We start from the raw sequence: 11,362 nt of genomic DNA, 5'->3' as shown, positions 1-11,362 counted from the left end.
GCTCCTTTTGGCGTTCTGAGCACGTTTTTCGCACTGAACCCAAAATGGTGGCCTGGCTCCCAAAATGGCCAGACCACGAGGCTCCTTTGTCCTGTCCACTGACCGTCTTGCTCCCTTCACCTTCCCCAGGTCGGGCGACCCGGGGCCTTCCTTATTTGGGCATGTACTTTCCCGCGAAACGTGGTTGCTTTCGCGGGCTTCTACATGTCGTTTGTGTGCCTCCAGGGTGGGGGCTGGGATGTCTGGTCCCAATACACATCCTGGGTGCCAGAGAGTCTAGGGTGGTGTGAATGCCTGGGACCACCGTGGTCCGTGATTGGTCCACGTATGGTATGTGTGTTGATGAGCGGATCTCCCATTGGCTCCCCTCCGTTTTGGCGCGAAGGGAACCGTGGATAAGAGGGAGCTGGAAACACCACTACCAGGTCGATCTCCTGAGTTCTCACGAACGAAGGAATACAGGAGCCAAGTATCCTGCAACCAAGAGGCTGGACCGAGGAATCGCTGGTGACCCGCTGAAGGAATCCTCCTTTGCACTGCTGTCGTCCTGTGAAACCCTTTCCTCCTTGGATCGAACCAGAAGGCCTGTACTGGTGCTTCGACCTTTGGAATAGCAGGAACAGCTATTCCCGGCGACTTCATCCTCTCCTGCCAAGTAAGCCTTCGGAAGTGTCTCTGGGCCATCCAGTTGACTGACCAGCTTACAAGGGAGTCCTGCTCTGTAACCGCCGCCAGGTTGTGTTGTATTCCGAGTCCTTGTCACTCTCCCACGCTTCGTACACTTGGCGTTCCCAAGTCTGAAGGGAGGAGTGTACATTTGGCTCGAATACACACGGCCGCTCCGTTGTCCTGCTGCGACAACAAACTGTGCTGGTTTCGTCGATTGGGACGTCTTTTTGCTCTACACGACTACGAGGCGTTCCCTGCTCTTCTGAACCTGCCAGCTGCTAAAACGAACGTGGAGAAGCCTGGGTCTGCTTGCTTCGGGGACCGGTGAGTAGTTTAGCTAGGATCTGGTCGCCCTCCTGCAGTATCCCATTGCTTTTCCCTGCTGTGTAAAAACAGCACCCTTTTGGCCGTACTCGCGCTCTGCTTCTGCCCGCTGTGGAGGCTGCGCTTGAGTTACGGAACCTGTTCTCCTTCTGCTGTGCACTAACCCGAACTGCCTGACTTCCTCCGAAGAGCTTCCCCTTTTGCCCGTTGGCACCGGCGTGGCAGGTACTTTGAGCACAAGGCTCCACTCTTCGCAGGGCTCGGACTTCCATCTAGTAGGTGCCTCTGAAGGCGAACTGAGTCTAAAGCGGTATCGCACTGCCTGTTTTCCTTCCCTGGCAGGTGGACTACATATTTCGTGCTTTAAACGCTTGCGACTGTGTATTTGTATATATATTGTGTTGATATGGTATGTGTTGGTTTAATATTGTGATATTGTGATTTTCTCGCTACGGTCATTATTTTAAAGGCCTTAAAATAAATGTATATCTATTTTTGATATAACAACTGTTTGGAGTAGTTTGTAAGCGCTCTTGCTTTGTGTGCTCATTGCGGGCTTTCAGTCACCCTCACCCCTCTTGAGACCTAGTCTTGACCGCCGCGATCGCTACCTTGATTGGTCTGGCTTGTCCAGAGGTTACCCTGTTCCAAGTAATTAGGTTGGCCTTCTGAACTTCTGCGCCACCAGGACAGAGTTCAGAAATCCGTCTTAACAAATTGGTGTACAGCGGTGGGATACGACTGAAGGTATCCAGTGTTGCGCTCGAACTAAGGCATTTCAGGTTATTCCAAACAGTACACGTAGTGAATTGTTATAGAATAACTTTAAAAAGGCCATAGTCCTATCAAACAGTATGGAAGCAAATACCTTGTTAACTTTAAATGCTTCCAAATCAGAAACATTGAAAAAGATGTGTGCGGAGAGAGGTGTTTCCTCTCAAGGCACAAAATTGGAAATGATCCAGAGAATCGTGGCGTGGCAAGAAGCGCAGCTTGACGCTATAACTTCCGAGGACAGTGCAGAAGGTGGTGGGGCTGCTCTCACTGGTAGAACCGACGGTTCTGCCGCTGCACTGATCCATCGCGACCACGAGGACAGGGAGGATGTAATGTCTAATGTTTCCTCTGCCAGTGTTGATGGGGAGGCTATGCTTGAATTCAAGAAGCAAGAGCTGCGGTTTAGGCAGCAGGAGCTTGAATTCAGCATAGCCAAACTAAAAATCGAACAGGCAGAAAAACAGAAAGACAGGGATCACCAGTTGGAACTGGCCAAGCTTCAGGTTGCAAATGGGTCCAAGGGTCCTGGACATGGGTCTGGGGCTTCCTCTCATCCACGGTTTCCAAAAGATCTGCTCAGTGTATATGAAGAAAGGAATGACATTATGGACTGGCTGAATGCGTTTGAGTATGCATGCGAGGTTCAAAAAGTTGACAGTGCTGATAAGATTGCGTGGTTGCTCAGTAGACTGCCCCATTCTGGCTGTAGTGCCATTATGGAAATGTCGAACGCTGAGCGGGCTGATTTCGCAATGTTAAAGCAAACTCTCATTTTAAAGTTTGGGAAGACTCCGGCCCAATATTTAAAGCGTTTTCGAGAGTATAAGAAAAAGGAAGGTGGTACTTGGGTATCTTATGTCGCTGAATCCTTGAAAAACTTAACTGGCTGGGTCGAAGATTATAAGGTTTCTACCTTCGAAGGCATGATAAATCTTGTCATGCTGGAACATATTTTTGCTTCTTCTTCCCCGGAGCTTAAGCAGCATTTGGCCGATTCGAAGGAGATAGATCCTAAGAAGCTGGCCATTGCAGCAGACTTATGGGTGTCACATCGAGTGTCCCATAAGGACAAAACTCATCCTGGTAAGCAGGAGGAAGGGAAAAAGTCCAAAGATATGGAGGGTGGGGAATCTGCTAAATCTTCTTCCCATAAGGGCCACAAAAAGAAAAACAAGGGTAAGACACAAGAGAACTCACAGGGTAGTGGAGGTCAGCCTCCGAAACAGAACTCTGGTTACAATAAGCCTCCCTACGTAAACAGACCCACTGGGGCTTGTTTGTCTTGTGGAGCAACTGACCATGTGAAGGGGGATCCCCGGTGTAAGGTTAGACCTTTGGGGGTCCACTCCGCTAATCTGGCCTTCTCCTCCTACGAGGAAGAAGAGATTACAGGAGCATCCTTCTCCTCAGACTCATTTCCCAGCGGGATAGAGGCTGAGGTAGTTTTAGTGTCCCTGGGTTCCTGGGAGCCTAAAGTCGCAGAGGCTTATGCTAGGATTCCGGATAATACCAAGCACTACTTTAAAGACAGTGTGCTGATCAATGGAGTGGATACTCCAGCTCTTAGGGATAGTGGGTGCAGTCGCACTGTAGTGGATTCTACCTTGGTAGACTCAGAGGAAGTTGCCAGAGCTACTCTGATGCCCACTAAGTTGGCTGACAGCCCCCTCCGTATGTTTCCCGTGATCCCTGTAAATCTTACTTTAAATGGTACAGCATTCAGGATTCCAGTGAGCATTCAGAGAAACGTCCCGGGAAAGGTCTTGTTAGGTAATGATCTCAGAGCTTTAGGGCTCGTAGGAGACACTGCCGAAAGACCCTACACACGGTCTCAAGCACGGCAGCATTGGCCAAGTCCAATACGCCGCCCCAGCCGAAGGGGAAGCCCAAGGCGAAAGGAGTCTACAAGTCAAAACGAGGGAAAGAGAATATTCCCCCGAGCTCGCCTACCACTGCGGTGGAGGAAGTTGGTCAATCGCCCGGGCCTGACGAGGAGGTGGCGATGCCTGAAGTATTCGACCCCAACGATCATCCTGAACTAAAAGACTTGTTAGTTGAAGGAGGTCCTGATAGGGACGAATTCAGTAAAGGCCAACGTGAGTGCCCATCTCTGGAAGGCCTAAGGAGACAGGCCTGCTCCCAGCTTGAGGGTGAACCTCCTGGGATGCGTAGGATTTACCAGGAAGGTGGACTCCTGTATAGTGAGCCCACAGAGTCTACAGAAGGAGACCATAGGAGGTTGGTGGTTCCCCTTGCTGTTAGGCCCTTCCTCCTGCAGTTGGCGCATGAAGTTCCCATTGCTGGTCACCTCGGTATGAGGAAAACCAAGCAAAGGTTATCCATGCACTTCTACTGGCCCAAGATGGGGGAGCAAGTAGAAAGTCACTGCAGGAGTTGTGCCTCCTGCCAGTTGTCTGGTAAGGTTGGCGCGACAATCCAAGCTCCGTTGGTACCGCTCCCAGTTGTGGGGGTACCATTTGAAAGGGTAGGGATCGACATGGTTGGTCCCCTTGACCCGCAAACATCCTCAGGCAATAGGTTTATCCTGGTGCTGGTCGACCATGCAACCAGGTATCCTGAGGCCGTCCCATTTACAACTGTAACTGCCAAGCCAGTTGCAGAAGCTTTACTCGGCATGTTTACTAGGGTTGGCTTCCCTAAAGAAGTTGTGTCGGATCATGGCAGCAACTTTATGTCGAAGTATAGGCAGGCTATGTGGAAAGAATGTGGGGTCACCTACAGGTTCTCTTCTGCATACCACCCCCAGACCAATGGTCTGGGGGGGCGTTTCGACAGGACGTTAACGAGCATGATTGGGGCTCTGGAGGAGCCCCAGAGAAGAAAATGGGATCTTCTTGTTTCATGCTTACTGTTTGCCTACCGAGAGGTACCACAGGAGGGTGTTGGCTTCAGCCCCTTCAAACTTCTGTTCGGTCATCCCGTACGGGGACCCTTAGCCATTGTCAAGGAGGGATGGGAGACGCCCACTCCCCCTGTTACTACCAATGTAGTTGATTATGTGCTAGGGCTCAGAAAACGGATGGTACTTCTGATGGGCTTGGCTAGTGATAAATTGAAGGCAGGGCAAGCGCTGGTGAAACCTTGGTACGACCAGAAAGCTTCCCTCATCAACTTTACACTTGGTCAGCAAGTCCTGATCATGAATCCCATAAGGCCTCGAGCTTTACAGGACAATTGGTCAGGCCCTTACCCAGTGGTGGAGCCCCTGGGTGAGGTTAACTATTCAGTGGACCTTGGAAGGCCTGGAAAGGCTCCCAAAGTGTTTCACATGAATAGGCTGAAGGCTTTCGTCCCAAGCGGCGAAATCGCAGCACTGCTATTGGCTTCAGACGTTGAGGAAGAGGAGTCTGAACCTCTCCCCGACCTGTTCCAAAGCAGTCCTTCAGAGAGCTCTTTTGAGGGTGTCCGCGTGGCCCCTCACCAAAATGGACAAGGCTCAGTGGTTTACCTTGGACATGAAGTAGGTGGAGGGAGGAGACAGCCTCTACTCAGTCAGGTACAAGCAGTACAAGACTGGCCTACCCCCACTACGCAAACCCAAGTGAGAGCCTTTTTAGGACTCACGGGGTATTACCGCACTTTTGTGGCAGACTATGGCACCATAGCTGCTCCTCTGACTGCCCTCACAACTCCGAAGAAACCCAAGAAGGTAACTTGGACCGACGAGTGTGAGAAGGCCTTCAATGGCTTAAAAGACTCCTTGTGCCAGGCCCCTGTCCTTAGGGCCCCGGATTATCAAAGACCTTTTATCGTGCAGACGGATGCCTCTGACACTGGGATAGGAGCTGTACGATCACAAGTAGATGAGAAGGGTAAGGAACACCCTATCGGTTTTATTAGTCGCCAGCTTAAGGACAGAGAGCTCAGATGGTCCACGGTAGAGAAAGAATGTTTCTCTGTTGTGTGGGCCCTAAGGAAGCTGAGGCCCTACCTCTATGGGACCCACTTCACTGTGCAGACTGACCATAAGCCGTTAAAGTGGCTAATGAACATGAAGGGGGAGAATCCAAAGTTGCTTAGGTGGTCCATAAGTCTACAAGGCTTCGACTTCACTATTGAGCATAGGCCAGGTGTCCAACATAGCAATGCTGATGGGTTGTCCAGAATGTTTAACCGACCTGAACAAGAGACTCATCCAGGGGTGGATTAGTTCCCCCTGTCCATAGTCTGGGAGGGGCGAGTGTTAGGAAAGATTTCGTAATTGTAGGGAATTTTCCTTCCATGTGGCAACCCCTAAACTTTTTGCTATTGTTTTTAACCTTGTTCTTGACTTTGCCAGAGAAGTACAGCCTTCTGCCGCACTTCTCTGGGCTTTCGCTCCTTTCTTACGGGGAAACTGACATGCCCTTAAGGCAGTCAGTACCGGGGAACGCTGTTTCCCGTAGTTTCTTTTATCGTGTTGCGGCTTTAGTGCAACATGACACAAGAGGGCACTGTAAGCTAAGTTACAGCTCTCTTGGGTCTCTAGCCTTCTACAGGCCCTAGATACTCTTTTAGGATGGTATTTGATCGGTGCAAGTCATTCAGGGACTGGAATGGTGGCAGCGATCGTTTTGTTTATTTTGAGCTCCTTTTGGCGTTCTGAGCACGTTTTTCGCACTGAACCCAAAATGGTGGCCTGGCTCCCAAAATGGCCAGACCACGAGGCTCCTTTGTCCTGTCCACTGACCGTCTTGCTCCCTTCACCTTCCCCAGGTCGGGCGACCCGGGGCCTTCCTTATTTGGGCATGTACTTTCCCGCGAAACGTGGTTGCTTTCGCGGGCTTCTACATGTCGTTTGTGTGCCTCCAGGGTGGGGGCTGGGATGTCTGGTCCCAATACACATCCTGGGTGCCAGAGAGTCTAGGGTGGTGTGAATGCCTGGGACCACCGTGGTCCGTGATTGGTCCACGTATGGTATGTGTGTTGATGAGCGGATCTCCCATTTGCTCCCCTCCGTTTTGGCGCGAAGGGAACCGTGGATAAGAGGGAGCTGGAAACACCACTACCAGGTCGATCTCCTGAGTTCTCACGAACGAAGGAATACAGGAGCCAAGTATCCTGCAACCAAGAGGCTGGACCGAGGAATCGCTGGTGACCCGCTGAAGGAATCCTCCTTTGCACTGCTGTCGTCCTGTGAAACCCTTTCCTCCTTGGATCGAACCAGAAGGCCTGTACTGGTGCTTCGACCTTTGGAATAGCAGGAACAGCTATTCCCGGCGACTTCATCCTCTCCTGCCAAGTAAGCCTTCGGAAGTGTCTCTGGGCCATCCAGTTGACTGACCAGCTTACAAGGGAGTCCTGCTCTGTAACCGCCGCCAGGTTGTGTTGTATTCCGAGTCCTTGTCACTCTCCCATGCTTCGTACACTTGGCGTTCCCAAGTCTGAAGGGAGGAGTGTACATTTGGCTTGAATACACACGGCCGCTCCGTTGTCCTGCTGCGGCAACAAACTGTGCTGGTTTCGTCGATTGGGACGTCTTTTTGCTCTACACGACTACGAGGCGTTCCCTGCTCTTCTGAACCTGCCAGCTGCTGAAACGAACGTGGAGAAGCCTGGGTCTGCTTGCTTCGGGGACCGGTGAGTAGTTTAGCTAGGATCTGGTCGCCCTCCTGCAGTGTCCCATTGCTTTTCCCTGCTGTGTAAAAACAGCACCCTTTTGGCCGTACTCGCGCTCTGCTTCTGCCCACTGTGGAGGCTGCGCTTGAGTTACGGAACCTGTTCTCCTTCTGCTGTGCACTAACCCGAACTGCCTGACTTCCTCCGAAGAGCTTCCCCTTTTGCCCGTTGGCACCGGCGTGGCAGGTACTTTGAGCACAAGGCTCCACTCTTCGCAGGGCTCGGACTTCCATCTAGTAGGTGCCTCTGAAGGCGAACTGAGTCTAAAGCGGTATCGCGCTGCCTGTTTTCCTTCCCTGGCAGGTGGACTACATATTTCGTGCTTTAAACGCTTGCGACTGTGTATTTGTATATATATTGTGTTGATATGGTATGTGTTGGTTTAATATTGTGATATTGTGATTTTCTCGCTACGGTCATTATTTTAAAGGCCTTAAAATAAATGGTTATCTATTTTTGATATAACAACTGTTTGGAGTAGTTTGTAAGCGCTCTTGCTTTGTGTGCTCATTGCGGGCTTTCAGTCACCCTCACCCCTCTTGAGACCTAGTCTTGACCGCCGCGATCGCTACCTTGATTGGTCTGGCTTGTCCAGAGGTTACCCTGTTCCAAGTAATTAGGTTGGCCTTCTGAACTTCTGCGCCACCAGGACAGAGTTCAGAAATCCGTCTTAACAATCACATGCTGTAGGAAGGGTCTAAGGATTGGAATGGGATGGACTTGGATATCACATCTCATGCTATAGGTAGGCTCTCAGGTTTGGTATAAGCATTGAGATATCACATCTAATGCTATAGGAAGGGTCTCATGATTGGAATGGGAAGGATTTGGATATCACATCTCATGCTATAGGAAGGGTCTCAGGTTTGGTATAAGCATGGAGATATCACTTCTCATGCTATAGGAAGGGTCTCAGAATTGGAATGGGAAGGTGTTGGATATCACATCTCATGCTATAGGAAGGGTCTCAGATTTGGTATAAGCATTGAGATATCACATCTCATGCTATAGGAAGGGTCTCAGGATTGCAATGGGAAGGAGTTGTATATGACATCTCAGGCCTTAAGAAGGGTCTCAGGTTTGGTATAAGCATTGAGATATCACATCTCTGCTATCGGAAGGGTCTCAGGATTGGAATGGGAAGGAGTTGGATATCCCATCTCATGTTATAGGAAGGGTCTCAGGTTTGGTATTAGAAGCATTGAGATATCACATCTCATGCTATAGGAAGGGTCTCAGGATTGGAATGGGAAGGACTTGGATGTCACATCTCATTATAAAGGAAGGGTCTAAGGTTTGGAAGGGGAAGGATTTGGATATCACATCTCATGTTATAGGACGGGTCTCAGGTTTGGTATTAGAAGCATTGAGATATCAAGTGTCATGGTATAAGAAGGGTCTCAGAATTGGAATGGGAAGGAGTTGGATATCACATCTCAAGCTATAGGAAGCGTCTCAGGATTGGAATGGGAAGGAGTTTGATATCACATCTCATGCCATAGTATGGGTCTCAGGTTTGGTAGAAGCATTGGGATATCACATCTCATGCTATCGGAAGGGTATCAGTATTGGATTTGGAAGGAGTTGGATATCCCATCTCATGCTATAGGAAGGGTCTCAGGTTAGAATGGGAAGGAGTTGGATATCACATTTCATGTTATAGGAAGGGTCTCAGGATTGGAATGGGAAGGACTTGGATATCATATCTCATGCTATAGGAAGGCTCTCAGGTTTGGAAGGGGAAGGAGTTGGATATCACATTTCATGTTAGAGGAAGGATCTCAGGTTTGGTATTAGAGGCCTTGAGATATCACATCTCATGCTATAGGAAGGGTCTCAGGATTGGAATGGGAAGGAGTTGGATATCCCATCTCAAGCTATAGGAAGGGTCTCAGGTTTGGTATAAGCATTGAGATATCACATCTCATGCTATAGGAAGGGTCTCAGGATTGGAATGGGAAGAAGTTGGATATCACATCTCATGCTATCGGAAGGGTCTCAGGTTTGGTATAAGCATTTAGATATCACATCTCATGCTATAGGAAGGGTCTCAGGGTTGGAATGGGAAGGAGTTGTATATGACATCTCATGCCATAGGAAGGGTCTCAGGTTTGGTATAAGCATTGAGATATCACATCACATGCTATAGGAAGGGTCTCAGGATTGGAATGGGAAGGACTTGGATATCACATCTCATGCTATAGGCAGGGTCTCAGGTTTGGAAAGGGAAGGAGATGGATATCACATTTCATGTTAGAGGTAGGATCTCAGGTTTGGTATTAGAGGCATTAAGATATCACATCTCATGCTATCAGAAGGGTCTCAGGATTGGAATGGGAAGGAGTTGGATATCACATTTCATGCTAAAGGCAGGGTCTCAGGTTTGGAAGGGGAAGGATTTGGAAATCACATCTCATATTATAGGAAGGATCTCAGGTTTGGTATTAGAAGCATTGAGATATCACATCTCATGCTATCGGAAGGATCTCAGGTTTGGTATAAGAGGCATTGAGATATCACATCTCATGCTATCATAAGGGTCTCAGGATTGGAATGGGAAGGAGTTGGATATCACATCTCATGTTATATGAAGGATCTCAGGTTTGGTATTAGAAGCATTGAGACATCACATCTCATGCTATAGGAAGGGTCTCAGGATTGGAATGGGAAGGAGTTGGATATCACATCTCATGCTATAGGAAGGGTCTCTGGTTTGCTATAAGCATTGAGATATCACATCTCATGCTATAGGAAGGGTCTCAGGATTGGAATGGGAAGGAGTTGTATATGACATCTCATGCCGTAGGAAGGGTCTCAGGTTTGGTATAAGCATTGATATATCACATCTCTGCTATCGGAAAGGTCTCAGGATTGGAATGGGAAGGAGTTGGATATCCCATCTCATGTTATAGGAAGAGTCTCAGGTTTGGTATTAGAAGCATTGAGATATCACATCTCATGCTATAGGAAGTGTCTCAGGATTGGAATGGGAAGGACTTGGATATCACATCTCATGCTATAGGGAGGATCTCACGTTTGATATTAGAAGCATTGAGATATCACATCTCATGCTATAGGAAGGGTCTCAGGATTGGAATGGGAAGGAGTTGGATATCACATCTCATGCTATAGGATGGGTCTCAGGTTTGGTATAAGCAGTGAGATATCACATCTCATGCTATAGGAAGTGTCTCAGGATTGGAATGGGAAGGAGTTGGATATCACATCTCATGTTATAGGAAGGATCTCAGGTTTGGTATAAGCATTGAGATATCACATCTCTGCTATCGGAAGGGTCTCAGGATTGGAATGGGAAGGAGTTGGATATTCCCATCTCATGTTATAGGAAGGGTCTCAGGTTTGGTATTAGAAGCATTGAGACATCACATCTCATGCTATAGGAAGGGTCTCAGGATTGGAATGGGAAGGACTTGGATATCACATCTCATGCTATAGGGAGGGTCTCAAGTTTGATATTAGAAGCATTGAGATATCACATCTCATGATATCGGAAGGGTCTCAGGATTGGAATGGGAAGGAGTTGGATATCACATCTCATGATAAAGGAAGGGTCTAAGGTTTAGAAGGGGAAGGATTTGGATATCACATCTCATGTTATAGGGCGGGTCTCGGGTTTGGTATTAGAAGCATTGAGATATCAAGTCTCATGGTATAGGAAGGGTCTCAGAATTAGAATGGGAAGGAGTTGGATATCACATCTCAAGCTATAGGAAGGGTCTCAGGATTGGAATGGGAAGGAGTTTGATATCACATCTCATGCCATAGTATGGGTCTCAGGTTTGGTATAAGCATTGGGATATCACATCTCATGCTATCGGAAGGGTATCAGGATTGGATTTGGAAGGAGTTGGATATCCCATCTCATGCTATAGAACGGGTCTCAGGTTGGAATGGGAAGGAGTTGGATATCACATCTCATGTTATAGGAAGGGTCTCAGGATTGGAATGGGAA

This window comes from Ambystoma mexicanum, unplaced genomic scaffold (assembly GCF_040938575.1).
Source record: "Ambystoma mexicanum isolate Mex_15411 unplaced genomic scaffold, UKY_AmexF1_1 Mex_scaf5, whole genome shotgun sequence".
Classification (NCBI taxonomy): Eukaryota; Metazoa; Chordata; class Amphibia; order Caudata; family Ambystomatidae; genus Ambystoma; species Ambystoma mexicanum.
This window is presented reverse-complemented; position numbering follows the sequence as displayed.